This window comes from Rhyacophila brunnea, unplaced genomic scaffold (genome assembly GCF_057557595.1).
Source record: "Rhyacophila brunnea isolate RB1 unplaced genomic scaffold, BYU_Rbru_1.0 scaffold_7, whole genome shotgun sequence".
Classification (NCBI taxonomy): domain Eukaryota; kingdom Metazoa; phylum Arthropoda; class Insecta; order Trichoptera; family Rhyacophilidae; genus Rhyacophila; species Rhyacophila brunnea.
In genome coordinates, this window is record NW_028233339.1 from 6,985,929 (window position 1) to 7,005,560 (window position 19,632).

Below are 19,632 nucleotides of genomic sequence, written 5' to 3' on the forward strand. Positions count from 1 at the left end.
TCGATATTTAAATGTATTAACTGATGATCGTTCGTTTTTGAGAAGGAATGAAAGGGAAAACTTTTCATCCCCTGATATTTGATAAAACTATGTTTGTCGGTAACAAAAGAAGCGTGAATTGCTAAGTGGTCCGGTAGGTTCGTCACAATATTAGCTGGCGTCCCGCGAACATCTTTCGGTGAGCTCGTCGTATATAAGTAGTCGCGGGAGATCCTCTGGCCACAAACCCTCGCGGACTCAGCCAGAAGGTCGCGATAATTATTACGAGCTGCCTCGATTCAGTCAGTCAATCAATACGTACGTCGATTGTGTTCAAAAGGAAAATTCGATAGAGGTTCACAGTGACATAGTGATTTTCTTGCAACGACATTTTTTGGGGGTAAGCGTTGAACATCAATTTTACGCGAAAAAAACACAATGCTTTTTTTACTAAAACATATTATAAAAGTGGTTTATTAACATGGTTAAAAATATTATAATTCTGTGTATGTGATGTGACTTTTTAGTATTAATTAATTATAATTAAAAATCAAATTTATATTTTTGAATAATCTAAAAAAATAGGCATGTATTTAATATGAGTGCGCGTTAAGTGTTTATTTTTATTTTGATTGTTTTTCTTATTCAGTATTTAGGAATAGTAATTATTAAATGTATGTAAATTGTACAATAGTTAGTGAATTATTTATATGTTGGCATATCAAAAAGGAAAGTTGGTTTAAATTAGACTCAAGTTTTAAATAAAATGTGTATATCGATACCATAGTTTAATAGGGGAACAACTCAAAATTTAAAGGTTTTGAGTTAAGAATGCCATTCGATGTAGAATAATCTTCTCTTTATAATCCAGCAAAAAAAACAATCAAATTTTTTTTAATGTGTCATAAAATCGAATAACCCTTTCTGAGATTAATCAGTAATTCCGTTATATAATCAAATTTATTGGTTAATTCTTTATTAAAATGTACAATTTCATTGTGCATTGATGAATTCCATTAAATTAAATATAAAAAATATACACTTTCATCGAAATCAAGGCTTTAAAATTAAAATGAGAATGAGAAAAATTCAAACGCCATTATCTTGAAACAAGGTTTTATGAGTTGTTCCCCTATTGAACTGGGGTATCGAATTATTATTTCGAATTATAAGATAGGTACTAAAGCAATTACTGGTGAAAATGCATTATATTAATTAAAATAAATCAAAATATATAGGTAATACATATCATCAGGACCAGTTTCGTATATTTCAACGTGACGTCTTCTATTGAGAATGTCTTACAGAATCGGACGAAACTGGTTTTGATTGTTATTCTATTATGTGAGATAAATATTATAGTATTATTTTGATCAATATTTATATAAGTTAGTTTTTTATTGGATCTCCAATCTATTTTGTAATATTATGGTTGTAAGGCATTCGTTCGATCCAGGGCTCGAAATGGACCGGAGCGCATCGGAGCACCGTTCCGGTTCGTGGAATCTGTAAAGTTATCGCTCCGTCTCGTGGTTAAAATATTTTGAGCGTCTGAGCTAGATATGCCATATAACAAAAAATCTAGCACATTTATGTTTATAAAATACCCATAAAATTTGATAACTATGTTAATATCCTCAGAAAATTTTCGAGCGCTCCGGTTCGTAAACTTTTCCATTTCGAGCGCTGGTTCAATCTATTAAGTCCTTACACTAGATCCATTGATATATTGTACAAAAACATGCGATTTTGTTAGACGCGGGATTCGAACAAGCAGTCCCACGGTTTTCAGAAGTGGACGTTTTGCTACTCGACCACGGCGTGTGTTTTTTTATGATACATAGTTTTAATTGGGGATTGCCAATCGATACATATTCTATATATCAATTATTCGATAACATAGACGAAATATAGTATGCGAAATGTAAAAAAATATATTATACAAAGTACCTAACAATAAAATTATTTAAATATCATATAATATAATATATCAATATATTTTTTTTTATCTACAACACATCATTAATTAACAAAATAATTTATTCTTATCATCTTGATAATGGTGAGATAACCAAAATAGATATCAAAAAGTATTTGGTATTTAAATAATTAATATTATGCAGCTTTACAATAGAATTCTACCGAGTATTTAAATATTTCATTAAATGAATTAATGCTCCAATAAAAATATTAAAAATTACGATGATATTTTTGCTAAGAATTTTATTAGTGCCGTCACACATTTTTTGTTATCGGAAACATTTGTAACTTTGTCACGAAGTAAATTCTTGTTGACACACTTTTGGTAGGCACGCTAAAGATCAGATTATTCTAACTCCGTAAATAAGTAAATAAATAAAAAAGTATCGCCAAAACTTCCCTTACGCCATTCAGGCTTTGAAACCTTGATATACTTTACTACATATCGTCGGTGTTTTGTAAAAAGTACGATTTTACCAAAATGCTATTTTACAGAAGGAGGATTTAAACTTTTGATATTTATTTGTTAATTACTTACCTGTGGATTTTTTAAATGTCTAACAAGTTTATAATAAAGCTTAGAAAAAATACTGTCTTTATAATATAATATTTTAAAAGGCCCAATATGTCACATTCGCTTTTTATCCGTAACACTAAGTGGATATTCGCCCATACGATTATCGTTTTAAAGTACTTTCCTGTAGAGATACAAATTCGTCGTTTTTACACAACAAAGCTAGTGAGGTACATATTGTTTTTTCATTAAAATCTCTATTTCGCCAAAATGGTTGATTCGCCATTTTTACAAAACGCCGACGATATACATATGCAAGTAATATAATAATGTAAACATTCTTTTAAATGCATATATCGTAGTACGTAGTTACCTATATATTCGTTTACCACTCACTATCAACAAGAATGCATTTTTCGCCTACGACGCGTGAATAGCAAAATAAGTTCAATGAATATTTCACCGAGCGGTAAAGACCAAAACCTGAAAATATTCCTTGACATTGATCGTGAACTTTGTATATAGATGAAGCTACCTGCGTTATCAAATGCAATATATTAGTAGAATTCAAAGTGGAGTCGTTTTATTTTATTTAAGATTATTATTGTGACATTAAATATTGGTCCCACGCCGAAGCACTGTGGTAGATCGCTTGTCTCTGAATCATGATTGCGGGTTCGAATCTCGCGTATGGGAAAAATTATATTTTTTTCAACATATTGTGTTTGATCCTTAGTAACGATCAGAAAAAAAGATTGGGCGAATGGTTAAGAAATATTGATCTGTTAATATTAACTCCACTAAGGCTCACAATAATAAATATGTTGTTATCACAAATGAATTGATAATTATTATGGATCCTAATTGACAATAGTGTTTAAGAATTATTCTATAGCAATTTGAAGGAAGAAAACTGTTTTCTACGGAATAGTGCCTAATTGCATTCAAGTAGAATTTTAGTTAATTTGATATTAGATTTTATTGATTTTTATGACACCTGAATATATCGTAAATTACAAAATTGAAATCGCTTTCCTGCAAAATTGTTAAAATTAACCCATTTTCTTAGTGCCTACCAGGGAACACAGAATTAATGGGAACTAAAATACCTAACGGGTAACAGGAAACCGATCTCAAGTGTGGAAGAATATGGGATAAACTTAAACACGTGTCAAGAATACGTCATTATAAGCTTGGCCTTCGTCCTGACAGCTAGGTACTCTCAGTTTATGCGCTGACACTCATTTAATATTGGTGTATTTGAAAGTTGCAACAGACACTATTTCACGTCTATAATGTGTATAATGTTTGAGGCTTTCACGGTTGTTTTTTATCGTAGTAGATTTTTGAGTTTCCACCGTGTGTCCTTCTTCCTTCTTGACTCGACGTTTCGGGCTCGTTGCAGAGGCCATTATCAAGAGATGATAACGTCGAGTAAAGATGGAAGAAGGACACACGGTGGAAAGCCAAAAATCTATAATGTGTGTTTCAATTCGTAGGACACTCACACATTCAAAGCCCTGTTTCAAAATGTACTGTATTGGGTTATAGCCCATCTGAATTATATTTATTAATATGATCTATAAAAGGTATATACGTAACGTGGTAGACATAATATAATGATATATTTTCATCTCATCAACTATTACTGAATTCATAAAAAAATTACTCCAAACGTGAAACCATTTTCACTGTCGTTAAATTTTAAATTAGTGTAAATACAACTCAACTCTTTGTGACACACCTATCGTGGTTTTAGTGAGAAAAATTAATGACCGCCTTATCTCTACAGTAATTTATAATATTCATAATGATTATTTAATATTTACTAGTCAAAGGTTTTAAGTATTATTTTGTTAAACTACGAAATTGATTAATTGGATATTTATCTCTGCCTTTAAATTTTCCGATAATTCCAGAGGCTTGATGAGACACAATGAATAATATTATTTTATTAGTTGGCATTCCAAACGAGATATTAAAATTTGTTATACGATGGTGCCTTACTGTCTCATTTATTATGAAATACTCATATAAATGCTGCTGTCAGACGGGGAAAGTATATTTTTTTAAACCTGAATATACATTATATTCAAGAATGTATCATTCTGTTTATAAGTGCAAGAAGAACAAATCAACAAAAAAACAAAATCTGACTCGGCATTATTACTACCTATTTACTTCACCTTAAACGCTACAGCAAAGAAACACAGGGCGAGCACAAGGTCGCGCCTGCAGCACGCATTTAGATTTTATTGCACCATTGTTATTACGCTAATTTAAAATTACACATACAGTATTTGAAGCATATCTTAGATTGTAAAGTTATACGCAAGAAAAATAATTTAATTAAACACTTAAATGGTAAAGCATTCAGTTGCAGTAACGTCCCGTGGGGTAGGCAGATTAAGCGTCGCTTGAGGGTGGCAGTTACTCGAAGGGCGGCAAATCGCAGAGAATCATTTGGTACCTATATATAGAAATATCTACCTAAACTTAGTAATGATGAAAACATCTTGTCGAGTTCGCGATGTCTAGTTTACTTGCGTTGCCCTTCGACTTTAACCAGAAACGACACGTGCATGGATGATAAAAAATACTGTAGGTATAACAATTGAGGCGGCACTTTGGCGCTGCCCAGGGGCGGCATTTTGTCTAGGGATGTCACTGTTCAGCAGATAATGAAAGATATGGAAAATTGTTAGTAAATCTGTATTTAAGGTTTTTCAAACTTACGTATTTAGTGAATGTTATATTAAATTATTTTAAAGTAATGACTACTAATAGTAACAATATTTAATCAAATCTATCTAATATGAGACAATTAGACGCAGTGATAAATTTTTATAGATTAATTTTACGAAACTAAAATAATCTGCCTCAAAGTTATGTGTGTTTTTAAATATATAATATACTATCATGCGATGATTTTTAAATTATCAACTTACTTGAGGTAGATGTGTTAATAATTTACAAACTAGTAGTAATAAAGATTTACTACTAGTTTTATAAGATTGTTTACTTGTTTACTTCTTTACTATATATTAATAATATTGTTATAGTCTATCAAATTCGTAACAAATCAACTGTTTATTATGAGTGATTAACGGGACATCATATAATCAGTCCACGAGTAATATTTTTGTATTTGATAGCTTTGTTAAAATTTATTATAATCAAAATGCGTGGATACAACATTTAGTTGTAAATGGCCAAATAAAATAGTGACATGACAAATAGCTGGTTATATATTTTATTATAGTATGTGACTTCATTCGGTATGTGCCTAAATTTTCAATATATTTCAAAGCACAAAACAACTTTTGCCACCTCCATTCTAGAATTGTTAATTATAGAGCTTGTTGGTTTTCTGGTCTGAATAAAATCAATTACATTAAAACACAGAAATGTATAGAATACGTTTCACATAGTTTAAAAGAGATCAAGGTCAATTTCGTTTAGTATAACATCCTCAACTAATGGTTTTTGATAAATATATTATATTTAGCTTTATTTTAATCAATACTTTGTCTGTATAACAAGAATCCATAGTTTATACCATTATAGTTTGAATAATGTTTCAATGATTGTATTCTGACAATCGGATGAAACCGGTAGGCACTGATCATTATTAGGTAACATTGAAAAAGTGTTACATATTGTTTTTAATTTTAATTAATAAAATACCTTTACATCAATAGAAAAATTGATAAAGTTATGGTCGACCGTTTTGGAGACGGGTTCATAGCTCGAAACAGCTGTCAACATAAATAATGCATCTATACTAGAATTAACAAAAACACTTTGTTTCAGTAATGGAGTTTTATATTATAATGGAGTTCTACTACATAAACGCAGGCTTCAATTAATAGATAAAAAAATCATTTAAAACTGTTTAAAAAGGTAATCACATTGTAACCATCATTAAAAAAAAATTTGCATTTCCTACATAATTTTTTTGGATGAATCTTTATCATATTATGTGGAATACGAGTGTAATTATATTGTAACAACGTCTTTGTATCAAAAATTGATTCTTTTTTCTTTTGACTATTTCCGATCCCAATAGAAGCATATGAGCCTCCACAGGGTGGAGGTTTACATAACAGATTTTTGTTTTTACGAGAAATGAATATTAGCCACTCGCTTAACATAGTCAATGCTCAAAACACGCCTGGCATGTGGCCATTAGATACATATACATTCACTGCTGACCAGTTAATTACCACATTTAATTATCATACTAATTGCCACACGCCAGGCGTGTCTTGAGCACTGACCGAGTTGTGGTAATTAACTGGTCAGCAGTGACTGTGTTAACCTATTTGGCAAATTGAAAAACAATATTGTATTTGCCGGACCCAGGATTCAAACCAGTGACCCACGACATTATAAGCAAACGCGAAATCCACTCGGACATCGTGGGCGTTAAATTAGTTACCATTAATTAATGCCTGCATAAAATACTTATTATACTATATTGTGGCAGATTCAGTTAAATGTTTAAAAAATCGGTGTGTGTACTTATGTACGCCCGTTAGAAATTATACTTTTTTGGCGTAACAAAACTTGTGATAAACTAGATTCTTTGACTAGCTCTTAATTATTATCTTGTTGAATTACACACTCAAAAAAAAGGACTGCTTATTGGAACGCCGTTGGTTTATTTCTATACACTTTAACTTATATTATTAACAGACGTTTAATCGTTTGTTAACGTAAGGAATTGCAAATGGCCGACAATAATAAATTCGCTGCCTAGGCAACGGAACAATTCTAAACTAAAATATTATACTGTATAATCGTCACGATTGCAGTATCATACTGTGGCGTAAAGGTAGTGCGTTCGGCTGATAACCGAACAATCGGTGGTTCGAATCCAATCGAGTGCGTTTTTTTTCGTGTGAAAAAATAAATTATGTGTTACATGTCATACAGAGAAGTATAACTTCAAAAAAGTGGACATGTTCGTATTGCGATTTAAATTTTTCGCAATGAAAAATTCAATCAAATTAAATACGTAGTTATATTGTAATGTTTTTCTTTCACATACTCTGAATATTTTTGCCCCTTTGAACGCATGAATGTTGTCGCTCAGTTTGCTGTTAATGCCAGGTATTTTTATAAACAAACTCCGCCCGACACCAGCAGCACTCAGCAATTGAAATATTTATCATTAAAGGTCATGGGAAATTTCCAGTGGTGACTTGATCTCTTTTTTAGTATGCTTAATACAATGATGATAATAATTAAGTTGTTAAAGGTGGTTTTTCATTGATCGCTGTTTTAAATTTAATTTTACAAAACATCCCTACAAAGGAGTAGATGCTGTTTCCGCTATTCAAAGAAAAAAAAAAAGGGTTTAGTACATAGTGCACGTTTAGGTCAAGGGTATTAATAAAGTGTCGGTAATCATTAAATTTTATTCAGAGAATAAAGTTCAGTCCAATCGGTGGAAAATATCTAACAAAACAAAAATAATCATAAAACAATATTCAAGAAAAAATAGATTAGGTATAATTAAGAATGTTTGAAATTGTTTACTGGGTTATATTAGGAACTTAAGGCAGCCCGATTGGTAGAGATGGCCTGTATCTGAACCCATGGGTTACGGGTTTGATCCCATTACTTTTTATAATATATATAATACAGTGGCAAAGGGTGGAGGTAGGCTATTAAAATCCGACATAAATATTGCATATTTGTCAGTCAAACAGTGGACATAGTATTTGTTAGTTTTTAAAATTGAATTAAACCCTGCCTAATACAAGCCACAGTTAGACAGGGTTTAATTGAATTTTAAAAAAACCAGCACCATCTACAGATTGTATTAATAGCGTAAGTGCTTGGCCAAAGTGAACGCGCGGGCAGCGGAGCGGCAGAGGCGCATGAAAAATAAACGTATAACCGTGTGTGAAAAGACACTCAAGTAAGTTACAAACAAAAAATTTTTAAGTGATCCGTGGCGTCGGTTAGTAATTAAAGTAATACCTACATTGATTTTAAATACAAAATCCGATCGCCAATAAGTAGCTCAATTTAGGAAGCGCTTCAGTGTGTATTAAAAAAGCCAATAGATAAAATTTGTCGTAATTAATTATGACTCCTTTAGCATAGTGAGATAGACTATGTACCTACGTGGCTGCGATACCCGAGAGATGCAGGTTCGATTCCTGCGGGATGTCTTACTTTTTTCAAAAAGATTTTTAAAATTTATGTATGTGCACTATTTATGTTGAATCTCAACAGCCTACTTCCACCCCTCGCCACTCGTATACTATGCGTTGGATTTAAATTAATAAACTCACGCGTGTTCAAAACACGGTATGTTTCTAATCATAAACAGTTTCTGAGTATAATAAATTGTGATGTATTTTAGATCACTTTCACACGTTCAAAATATTATTATGTCCGTAAGTATCTATGTTGTATTTATTTATAAATAAATAAATTAATTAAAAGTTGTTCATCCATTCGTCAATAAAACATTGTACGTGCCCTCCGTTGACCGAGTTGTGATATTTGCATAAGGTATCTACTTCGCATTGACTTTCAATCCAAAAGGATCGGTTTAAATCGAGGACGACGATGTGTCATAAAACAAATAATAAGTAATGTGTTTTTTTTAATTTTCTTTATGCAATGGCCCGTGACCTTCTTCGCGGTCGATTTTTGTGGCGGTATTTCATTTGAATTTCCTGAGAAAATTCGCGCGAAACGCTTCCACGATATTTGAAAATGGATAATTGATTTCTTTTTCTAGTCCAGTTTGTCATATTGGGCACGTGCTGGCTTGATTCGTATTCTTCGATGCATTTTGCATTGTTTTGAGAACGGTGTTTGTAGTCTAGTGCGCTAGAAAAAATGCAATTGAAATATTTAAAATGGCCACACTATTAATTAACCCAAAATAATAATTTAAAATAAAATTGTATTTTCAAATTTTTTTAAATATGCACTGCCAAATGCACTCGTCTATAAAATCAACAAAATAATATATTTTATCTAAACTTTTCTAAAATTGTGTACAAATAATATGCATTACAATGGATATTACTTAACTCTGAAAAATCTATACACTTTCAGAATTGCCAAAATATTTAGAGAATGGGACAACTGGGCGCCAGGACAATTGGGTGCCGCACTGTTGAATGAAATAAATAGACGTTTGTTAAGATTATACACAGAAAGTAGATGATGAATTTTATTCAGTTTCTATCCAATACTTGGTGGTTTTAATTCATCTTGCTCTTAACATAGTGTTTTTATTACGGATTGAGAATTATCATGCCTTAGGCATTGTATCTCGTTGGAACTTAAATATATGTACAATTAAATCATTATTTACGTGTGCATACTTAAATTCTCACCAAATATTAAATATATATTTTAATGGTACATATTATTAATTCATGAACGTATATTTTGTTTTCGAATTTCATTTAATTTCGTGACGCCCAGTTGTCCCGGCGCCGAATTGTCCTATCTGTGCAGTAATTATGGCGTATATTTTCTCCTCATACCGATAAACATATAATTATCACATAATATAAATATATTATACCGTTAAATAGTATAAATTTTAACCGCTTCGTGAGTATTTCCATATTTCAAATTATTATTTCAACAACACGTACCTACGAGTACCTAATAAATTTAATTTAATTCTTGACATTATACTAATATATTCGATAAGTTTTTCTATTGGGGTTTGTAATTGACTCATACATAGTTTTGAAAAAGTTGGAGTATTTTACAATCTATGTTGGTGTTCCAGAATTTCTGATTTTTTTAGATCGCTAAGAACGGTACATTAAATTTGATAAATTTATATTCTTGCACATCTTTTAAAGCCTTCTTTTTGACGGGTATATGACGTTTGGGTTTACCAATTGAGTGAAGCATATTTTAAGTTATAACAATTAATGATTTTTTGTGATATTTGTCAGGATACTGTATATTTTCTTCGCGGTGAAACCTCGACCACAAAAATATAAATATTCGTTAGTTTGACGCACGTCGGAAGGTGACTAATACGGCTGGATGTTTGCCTTTCGCGAGTTGTCTGAGGAAATTACCCAAATCAATTTCGGCAAAGTCCGACAACGCGCTGTCAGTCAGCTGTCTTTTGCCCAAAAATACCGACGAATCAAATGAATAGGTGACATGTCGCGTGAGCCGGCTGCTAATTTGACGATACAGACTTCGGATGCATTCAGCCTACTGATGACTATGTTTGATCAGTATATAATTAATGCGGTCTTCTAATTTGACGGCCGACACCTTGACCAGCCGTAAAATCTTCAGCACATAATAATATCTGCATACGAAAATGTGTGATGATGGCCCTTGATGTTTTTTGATACATTGTCTCCCATACATAGTTCACGAATTGTTCATGAATAATTTTGATATTTCATTGGACCTCGCGTTTTGCAATCAAAAAATCCGTGCCTTGAATACGTTCTTTACAAACAAATGAAAATCAGGATTAAATAAACAATGAAACCATTGTTTGTGAACAACAGGTGAAAAACTACATCTATCTTAGATAACAAGTGTCTATATATGGATGTATATTTGATGAAATTATTCGCAGAGTAAAGCTAGGTTAGAAGTGCTCTTGGCCGCCTGAATAATGTCTTCAAAACTGACCTCCCACTGTGCCTAAAGCGTAAAGTGTTCAACCAGTGTGTGCTTACCATAATCACATATGCGTGTGAAACATGGACCCTAAGTAAAAGAGAGATCCAGAAACTTAGAGTAGCACAACGTGGTATGGAGAGCTGCATGCTGGGCATAACGCGAAAGGACAAAAAGACGAATGAGTGTATAAGGAGACACAAGGGTCTTGAGTTGTAATAGAGTTCGAAAAAAACTTCTAATGGAAATCGGCTGTATACATAGCTCGAAGAAGGGACAATCGTTGGACAAATTTAGTCATCTAGTGATATCCAAGAGGTACACAACATCCGGAAGGTAGACCTAGAGGCCGCTGGATCGATGAAATGATAAAGTTTTGCGGAAGTACGTAGCAACGCAACGCACAGGACTGAGAAAAGTGGAATAAGATTGAAGAAGCCTTCATCCAGCAGTGGATAGATTCAGGATGACGATGATGATGATGAAACCATTGTGTTTGAAGTAAAAGTGTTGAAAGAAAACTTAGTAAAGAGATACAGCCTAAACGTATGAAAGTAACGGTAAGAAAGGACCATTGAGACTATTCATTTTCATATAATTAACTTAATATTTTTCAAAATTATACAAGGCTCTAAAAGCTACCTGGAAGAAAAATCAACACTCTTGATTTAAAGTATTGTTTTGCGACACCCTATGAAAACTCTATTACTACTATATTAATAATACGTAAATATAACACAAAAAGATAATTACAATTTTCACTCAAAATTGAGTGTGTGTGCTTGTGAACGTTATATTAACATACATTTTATGTGAAGTTACTATTGGCTATTCTTTCAACTTTCAACCAATATATGCTCTGGATCAAACAGATTTCAAAATTAAGATTTATTTTTTGGCAGACAGTTTCAGATATCTGACCGTTTAATGTACCTGGGAAAAACAATACCATACATACTACGCAATGAATTATCATACAATTTGAGACCCCAACAAAAGGGTGGCATTTTAACTCTGCTCAAGGGTGGTAATTTGTCTAGTGACGTCACTATTAATAATAGTCATATCATAGTTATAATCACAGAACAAATTAATTAAATAGAATTGGAAAAGCTAGTGGTTATATATCAAGTCTTTGAAGTCACATTTTGTTTACGACTTAATGATGGTGATACAATAAAACGCAAGAAATACAATGCCCGCTGAATGTCCTCAAATATTACCAATATTGAATGCGCGTATCATCCACGTGCTACACTTTAATGCGTACAGACAATAATTAATAAAACTAACATATTATTTAACACATGTTTAAGTTTGTCACATATTTATTTTATCCACGCCCGAAAATTGTTCTTTCTTACGAAAAACGTTTACAGAACAAAATATTTATACGAACAGAATATTGAGCTTCATATTATTATAAAATGCATCCGGTAAAATTACAATTATTATTATTATGTATAGTGGAACAACTTAACATTGAAATTATTTAAAAAATGCGATTTCTTCTACTGCGCTCGAATAAAATAGGATAAATTTTATTATTTCTACCATTATTATTTCTGACTGGTATTACACGAAACCTATTGAATCGTTATATTATCTTACTCGGTGTTGTCTGACTACATCATATTTTCCGTAAAAAAACTATCAAAATTCACGCTTATGTGACATGTATATAGTAAAACAGTATTCCTAGACAGATTGGGTTATTTACTTGGTCAAAAAACGTGAGTATGCACTTTAAATAATGTATCTTTGACCTAGTGCCGATGTGGTAGAGTGAGAATAATATTAAGTGATTCATACGACAGTTTACCGCCAAAACACTTGACGCACATCCGCTTTTCAGGCCAATTTCAGTTGTAACTTCAGCGCCCACACGTGAGTTAGTATTTTGTTTGCTGCAGTTTTATTATAAACAAAGAGTGTTTTTTTTGCGTCCAGTTTATGTATCTAAGCAAGGTCAGTATTTTCTTAATATGTCATGGTGATAACAAGTTGTAAAATAAATACTAATCCATAGAATTTAAACACTCTTCTTATACACATTTGGTGTATCTACATATACGTACTTAATTGTTTTTTTTTTGAAATTTTATGTCTGTAATATTATAATGCATTTACATACCCATAGTGTGTTTTAAAGAGTGAATATTTTCTAATAAAAATATTTCTGGTAGTGCTGCAGATGACCACGTGAACATTTTTTTTACCATTATCAGTTTATCTCACGTAGACAAATTATATTAAATACTTTTTACTGTCGGGGGAGATGCTTTTCGATCCAATAATTATTGTGGTAAATGTGCCGCAGAGGTGGACATGAGATTTTACAACTTTATTTTTAGACCAAACCTAACTTAACTTAACCTAACCTAACCTAATCTAACATACCCCAATCTAATATTACCTCATATAATCTTAGTTTATGATAATGGTGTATCAAAATGTATGCACCGACAGAAAAAGGTATTTATTATAATTGTCTACATGGAATAAACTGTTTTCGTAAAAAAAAAAATATAATAGCTCGTGTCCTAATTACCATTTTTCTTCTTAATTTAAAGTTTGATATTTTCATACATTTGAATGCATCATTATAACACACTAAGTTTGAGTTAGGTTAGATTAGGTTATGTTAGGTTAGGTTGGGTTTGTTTATATTACAAAAAATTAACACAAAGAAAAAAAATATTTGGCTTATTTTGTATTTGAAACGTTCAATCGCTATCATATGCATAAAGTTTGTGAAACGATGTTTTTGTTGACACAAATTATCGGATTAATAAAAAATGTCTAGTATCCGAAATAACCGTAGTCAACCTGAATTCGATTTTGAATACAATTCTAAACAGAAATGAATCTCACTTTCATGGTTGTAAACTTTTGATAGAAAAATATTACAATTATTTTATTCGGGGATTTTGAGTAAAGATCGGAATTATTATGAACGTATTTAAACTGTCAAATAATGAGAAGATAATTTATTTTGAATATTGTTCCTTTTTAGAATGTTATTGCAGAATATGCAGTGGTTAATTTATTAGTTTTCACGAGCAATAAATTATAATATCTATACAAAAATATGCCTTAATCGCTTCCTCTAGCTAGAGGCTTCTGTCAGTTAGTTTCCTCCGATATTGCCATCATATTAAATATGTCAATAATACACTGTATAAGAGTGAAAATATTTCTATCCTAATTTTCATGATATTTTTTTTCAAATGTGTAAATCATTATAAAAACATTCAGGTGCCACGCTTGGGACTAGGGAATCCAATCCCGAGCCAAAATTCTGATCCCGGGAATTCGGGATTACAATTTGACAATCCCGGGATTGCCATTTTTTCCATTGTTAATATAAAAATTTCATATTTACAAATAACATTGATAAAATCGGTCAAAAATAAATTTAATATAATTTATACTATTTAAGACATTTATTGTTAATATTGTATACGTTAAATCTTGGAAATACATAAGTTTAATGGAGTAAATAATATTGTAATATAAATAATAAAGTGAATTTAATATGAGATTGCTGTTTCTGATAGTAAAGACTTAATGAATGGGTTAGCGAGATTTAAAATAGTAAAGCAAATCATGGTGTAATTATAGCCTTTCCGCTTTATAAATCCAATTAGTCAGCCAAATGTGAAACTGCCGTAAAACGTATGAGATCATGATGGAATTACTTTGTTAATAGTGCGAAGCATTGTTTTTTTCCAATCTTTCTCATTTTTATTAATTTATGTGAAAAAATAAAACGAATCGTCAACTTACACATGGGTATAAATCAAACTTCATTCAAACTCAGTTTATTTATAATGTAGTTATTTGTTATTAAAAGTATTTTTTCTGTTATATTTTCGTTTTTATTTTATTTTCCATAAAAATTGATCAATTCCGAATGTTTCGGGATTATGTTTATCAATCCTGGGATTCATAGGTATCGAAAATAACTCGGGATCCCGGGATTGGAATCCCTACTTGGGACTCATATCAATTATTAGATTGCATTTTTGGTAATTGATAAAGATGCACATATTAAAATGTTATGTGGATACCGCGACAAAACGCAAAGAAAAAAGTCGCATTTATGCAAAATGACATATTTATGACAGATCGATCGTTGGTAGACACCACGTGAGATTTTTTTTACGAGGAATTTTCCACGATTCGTTTGACGATTGTGCGATTTTCTGGAAATTAATGAATTTGTGCTTATGAAACAGAACTCTATTATAATGGTTTTAAATCGATTTGTTTTTGTTGATTGCACGATAATAATTTGAGTTGTTTATATCGACAGATGATTTAGGATATAAACCAGTAGCGAAGGGTGGAGGCAGGCTGTTAAGATCCGTCATAAATAGTGTACATTAAACTTTGTTAGTCATATTACGTATTTGTTATTATTGAACTAAGACTACAATTTACAGATTGTATTGGTTAGTTTATAAAAATCAATTGAACTCTGCCTAAACCAAATATATAATAGTTTTGGTATATTTTTGGGCGATACGACAAAATTGTGTACATTTTTTCATTCATAATTGTATGTTTTCGTTGGATTAAGAATACATATTACACATATTGTTGGTTCATTTTTTTAAATTCATTAAGCCCTGCCTAAACCAAACTATAATACATAAGAAATATAAATCTATCTATAAAATATTCAAAGTTTGTATGATTTAATTGCATAATTTTAGATATTTTATAGATAGACGAGTATTTTTTGACTATTATCTATTATAGTTTGGTTTTTTTCGATCAAGTCCGATCTTTATAAGATCATATTATGGGCCTCCACAGAGTGGAGGTTTGTATTAACAGATTTTGATTGTACGAGAAAGGGATGTCAGACACATGCTCAACCTATTAGGTCCATACTCTGACTCAAACACAAATTGAAAAACAATATGTGTATTTGTCAGACCCAGGATTCGAACCTGGGACCCACGACACTATAGGCCGACGCTTAAACCGTGCGGCTACTATGGTTATGGTTTGGTAAGTCAGGGTTTAATTGATTTTTAAAAACTAACCATCACCATCTGTAAATTGTAGTATTATGTCAATGAAAAAAAAACGTATGACTGACAAAGTTTATTGTGCACAATTTATGGCGGATCTTAACAACCTACCTCCCGCGGTCGCCGTTTATAGTATACACCACAGAACAGATAATAAATAGAATACCGATTGGCTATATTCAATACGCCGCACGTTGAAGCAGGGTTTTTTAATGTGTGAGTGTCCTACGAAAATGAAGCACGCATTATGCACGTGCAATAGTGTGTGTAATACACCAACATTAAATGAGCGTAAATGCATAAACCGAGAGCAGTTTTCAGTATTAGATGTACAACGTATTCTTGACACGTGTGTAAGTTTAACCCGGATTCTTCCTTACTCGAGACGGTTACCTGCTATCGCCTTACCCGTTGGGTATTTCAGTTCCCATTATTTCTGAGTTCCCTGGTATACACCCATTTTCTGAATGATATTAAAGATATAATAAGTATCTCAAATTAACAATCGAAGAATTATTAGAAAACTTCATTTAAAAACCATAAAAAATAATGGGCCAGCAACGCTTGTTGCGGTAATACATTTTGGTCATTAATTTATGATTGGAGACGTGTGTTCGTGGTTGGTAATGGGCGTGTAAACACATCGATAACGGGTAAGTTGGGCTCGCCCTAAAAACTTGCCGGAATACATTCTCTGAGTGATTCTTCGCACGAATTCCGACTGGTACAAATTAATCAGAGTGACATATCGTTGCACGAAAAAAATCCAACCGCAAACAAGCAGTCCATCGACACTAAATGGTTACTTAGCAAAAAAGTAAATTTTCACGCGCAGTTTTGCCAATATTTTAAATTTATTCGAATGTGTTCCAAAAAAGTTTACAAGATTAATCCATTGCTTTATAAAAGCGTCTTATGGCTTCATCCCTACTTATCGGTTCCTAGTTCTTCGCTGTCAATTCTCTATAATTCTGTCAATATTTATAAGTTTTAATAAACTATTTCTTTCATTCAACGAATAATTGAAGGGGTTATCCCAAGACAATGATATGCCACATAATTATGAATTTGTTGATTTTTAATGAAACCAATTCCCAGGGCATATATTCACGTTTCACTTAAGACAATTTTTTTTAAATATACAGGTGTCTCAATAATTATGATCAATGTGTAGTTCTTACAAATTCAAATTTGCTATAAAAATGGTTATAATAATAATATGATATGCTATGCCAGTCAAAATTGATATTGGTTTAAACCCCTTAAATTCACAAGATTTGAGAATGTAATATAATAATATTCCATATATTCAACATACATAATTTGAAATCATATATTTAAAAAAATACGACGCCTGCCGGGATTTGAATCCGTATATCTACTGGTAACGCGCCAATATGCTTTAACCAATTAAGATACAGGCTTCTTACTTAAGTACGATAATTTAAACTAGTAGACCCATATGAAATCCTTATCAAATTGCGTTATTATTGACTATTCGTTTTTGTGTTTTAAATTAAAGAATATTAATTGCCTTAATTACTAACCGACGCCCGGCTCTCGCCAAATATTTACTTATAACGTCTTTTTTTATTTGCTTACAATTTTCAATAAATCATTTATTTTTATTCAACGAATGATTCACAAAATCTGAGAATGTAACATTCCATATATTGAACATATTATTATATAACTTGAAACAAATGCCATTTTTTCTAGTAGTAGGTATATAATATATGTGGTGTTATCAAGTCATATATCGTCGTTTCAATTACAAAATTGTATATCTGCAAAGTCTCAAGTTTTCAGAGGAGCATAGAAACAGTTTAAAAAATGTATGGCACTTGAATCAATTCAAAAAAGGTTTTCATAATTTCAATGAAAATGCAATTCTTGTAAATTGTGTTATTTTGCATGTGTGTGAAGGCGATTTTTGCGGTTTTAATTATACAAAAATGTCAAAAAACGCATTTTTCGCAGATACACAATTTTGCAATGGAAACGATGGTATGTTCTTTATAAGTTCGTCGATCGGACAGGTTTTTATGGTGGTTCTGTGGTGACTATTGCAATTTCAAAAGCTTGTGCGACCTCTATTGCAAACCTTCGTCTCCATTCTGAAATTTTCACGATATACTTTGTGTACCCAAAGAAATGACAAATTTAATATTATAATCTGACACTGCTATACTAAATTAACTAATTAAAATATAGTATAAAGGACATTATTCATAAGCAATCGAAGTACAAAACTATGTTTTTAATCGATTTGTTAGTAGTCACACTTCCTACCGGGAGTAGTAAGATTATTTACTTTAATTAGCAGAACCATAAATATATTAAATGTATGCTAAGCAATGCTATTAAATTTATATCGTTTATCTGGGTGGGATTTGAGCACATCTATCGCATGCCTAATTGCTAGTCAACAACAACTTTGCTACAACATTCATACGGACTGTGCTCTTTTTTAAACGATATGTAAAAATATTGTATTCTTAAAAATTTATGGAAGTTAGATTTATTGTAAGATGCTGTAGATTTATTCTTGGTGGAAATACATTGTCTTAATTTTATTAAACTCTATATAATTATTCCAAATAATTTTACAACGTTTAGAACACGATGACCGAGCGGCTAACGCTTCGGCTTATAATGTCGAGGGTCTGAGGTAGAATACTGGGTCTGGCAAATACACATATTGTTTTTCAGTGTGTCAGAGTATGGACCTACTGGTTATATGTAAATTGTACGCATTAAATTTCACCGTAATACAGTTTACCGTGAGCAGTCTTACCGGAAAGAGATTCACATTGCAGACTGTAATTTTATTAGATTCAATAATTAAAGAACAATAATATTTTGCTATTTATTGGTATCAAATGATTGATAATAACGCCGTCATTTTAATCAGATATTTGATATACCTATACGACTTGATTCGAGAACCTGTCAGAATTTTATATAAATTATATACTGTATGATTGTATTTCTAATTTTCGTACCTACCTATTTTCTTCTGTCTTTCCCTCGTATTATGGTAGTTTTTATTACATATGTATTTTTTAAGTAGATTATTTAGGCAAGGCCATGTATTTCCGACACAACATCTCACGATGAACTGTGTTACGGCCAACCGCATACGTACAAATTTCCGGACACGGAACCTACTAAGTTGAGCAAGTTTTTAACGCCCATTTCACGTAAAAACAAAAATCTGTTAATACAAACCTCCTCTTTATGGAGGCCCATAATATCATCTTCTTAGGATCGGAGTTGATCATTATTAAGACAGGTTTTTCTATTGTTTGACAGGTTTGTTATGTGGAATAAGTATTATACTATATTGTGCTTTATTTTAATTAATAGATACGTGACTTATTATTAAATTTATGTCATATTATTAGAAGTGCTCGATTTCATATTATGTCACGTTTTATGGAGTTGATTGATTTGCCGAACTCCACGAAT

General features: G+C 31.6%; 1 protein-coding gene across 1 annotated transcript in view; it reads left to right on the forward strand.

The window, feature by feature from the left end:
* Nucleotides 1–220: 220 nt before the first annotated feature.
* The window catches only part of Cht10 (Chitinase 10), a 105,727-nt gene continuing 86,315 nt past the window's right edge, over nt 221–19,632 (forward strand). Inside the window, exon 1 of the mRNA XM_085957943.1 lies at nt 221–379. The gene's annotated coding sequence lies outside the window, so the exon portion shown is untranslated. The remainder of the gene's footprint in view (nt 380–19,632) is intronic.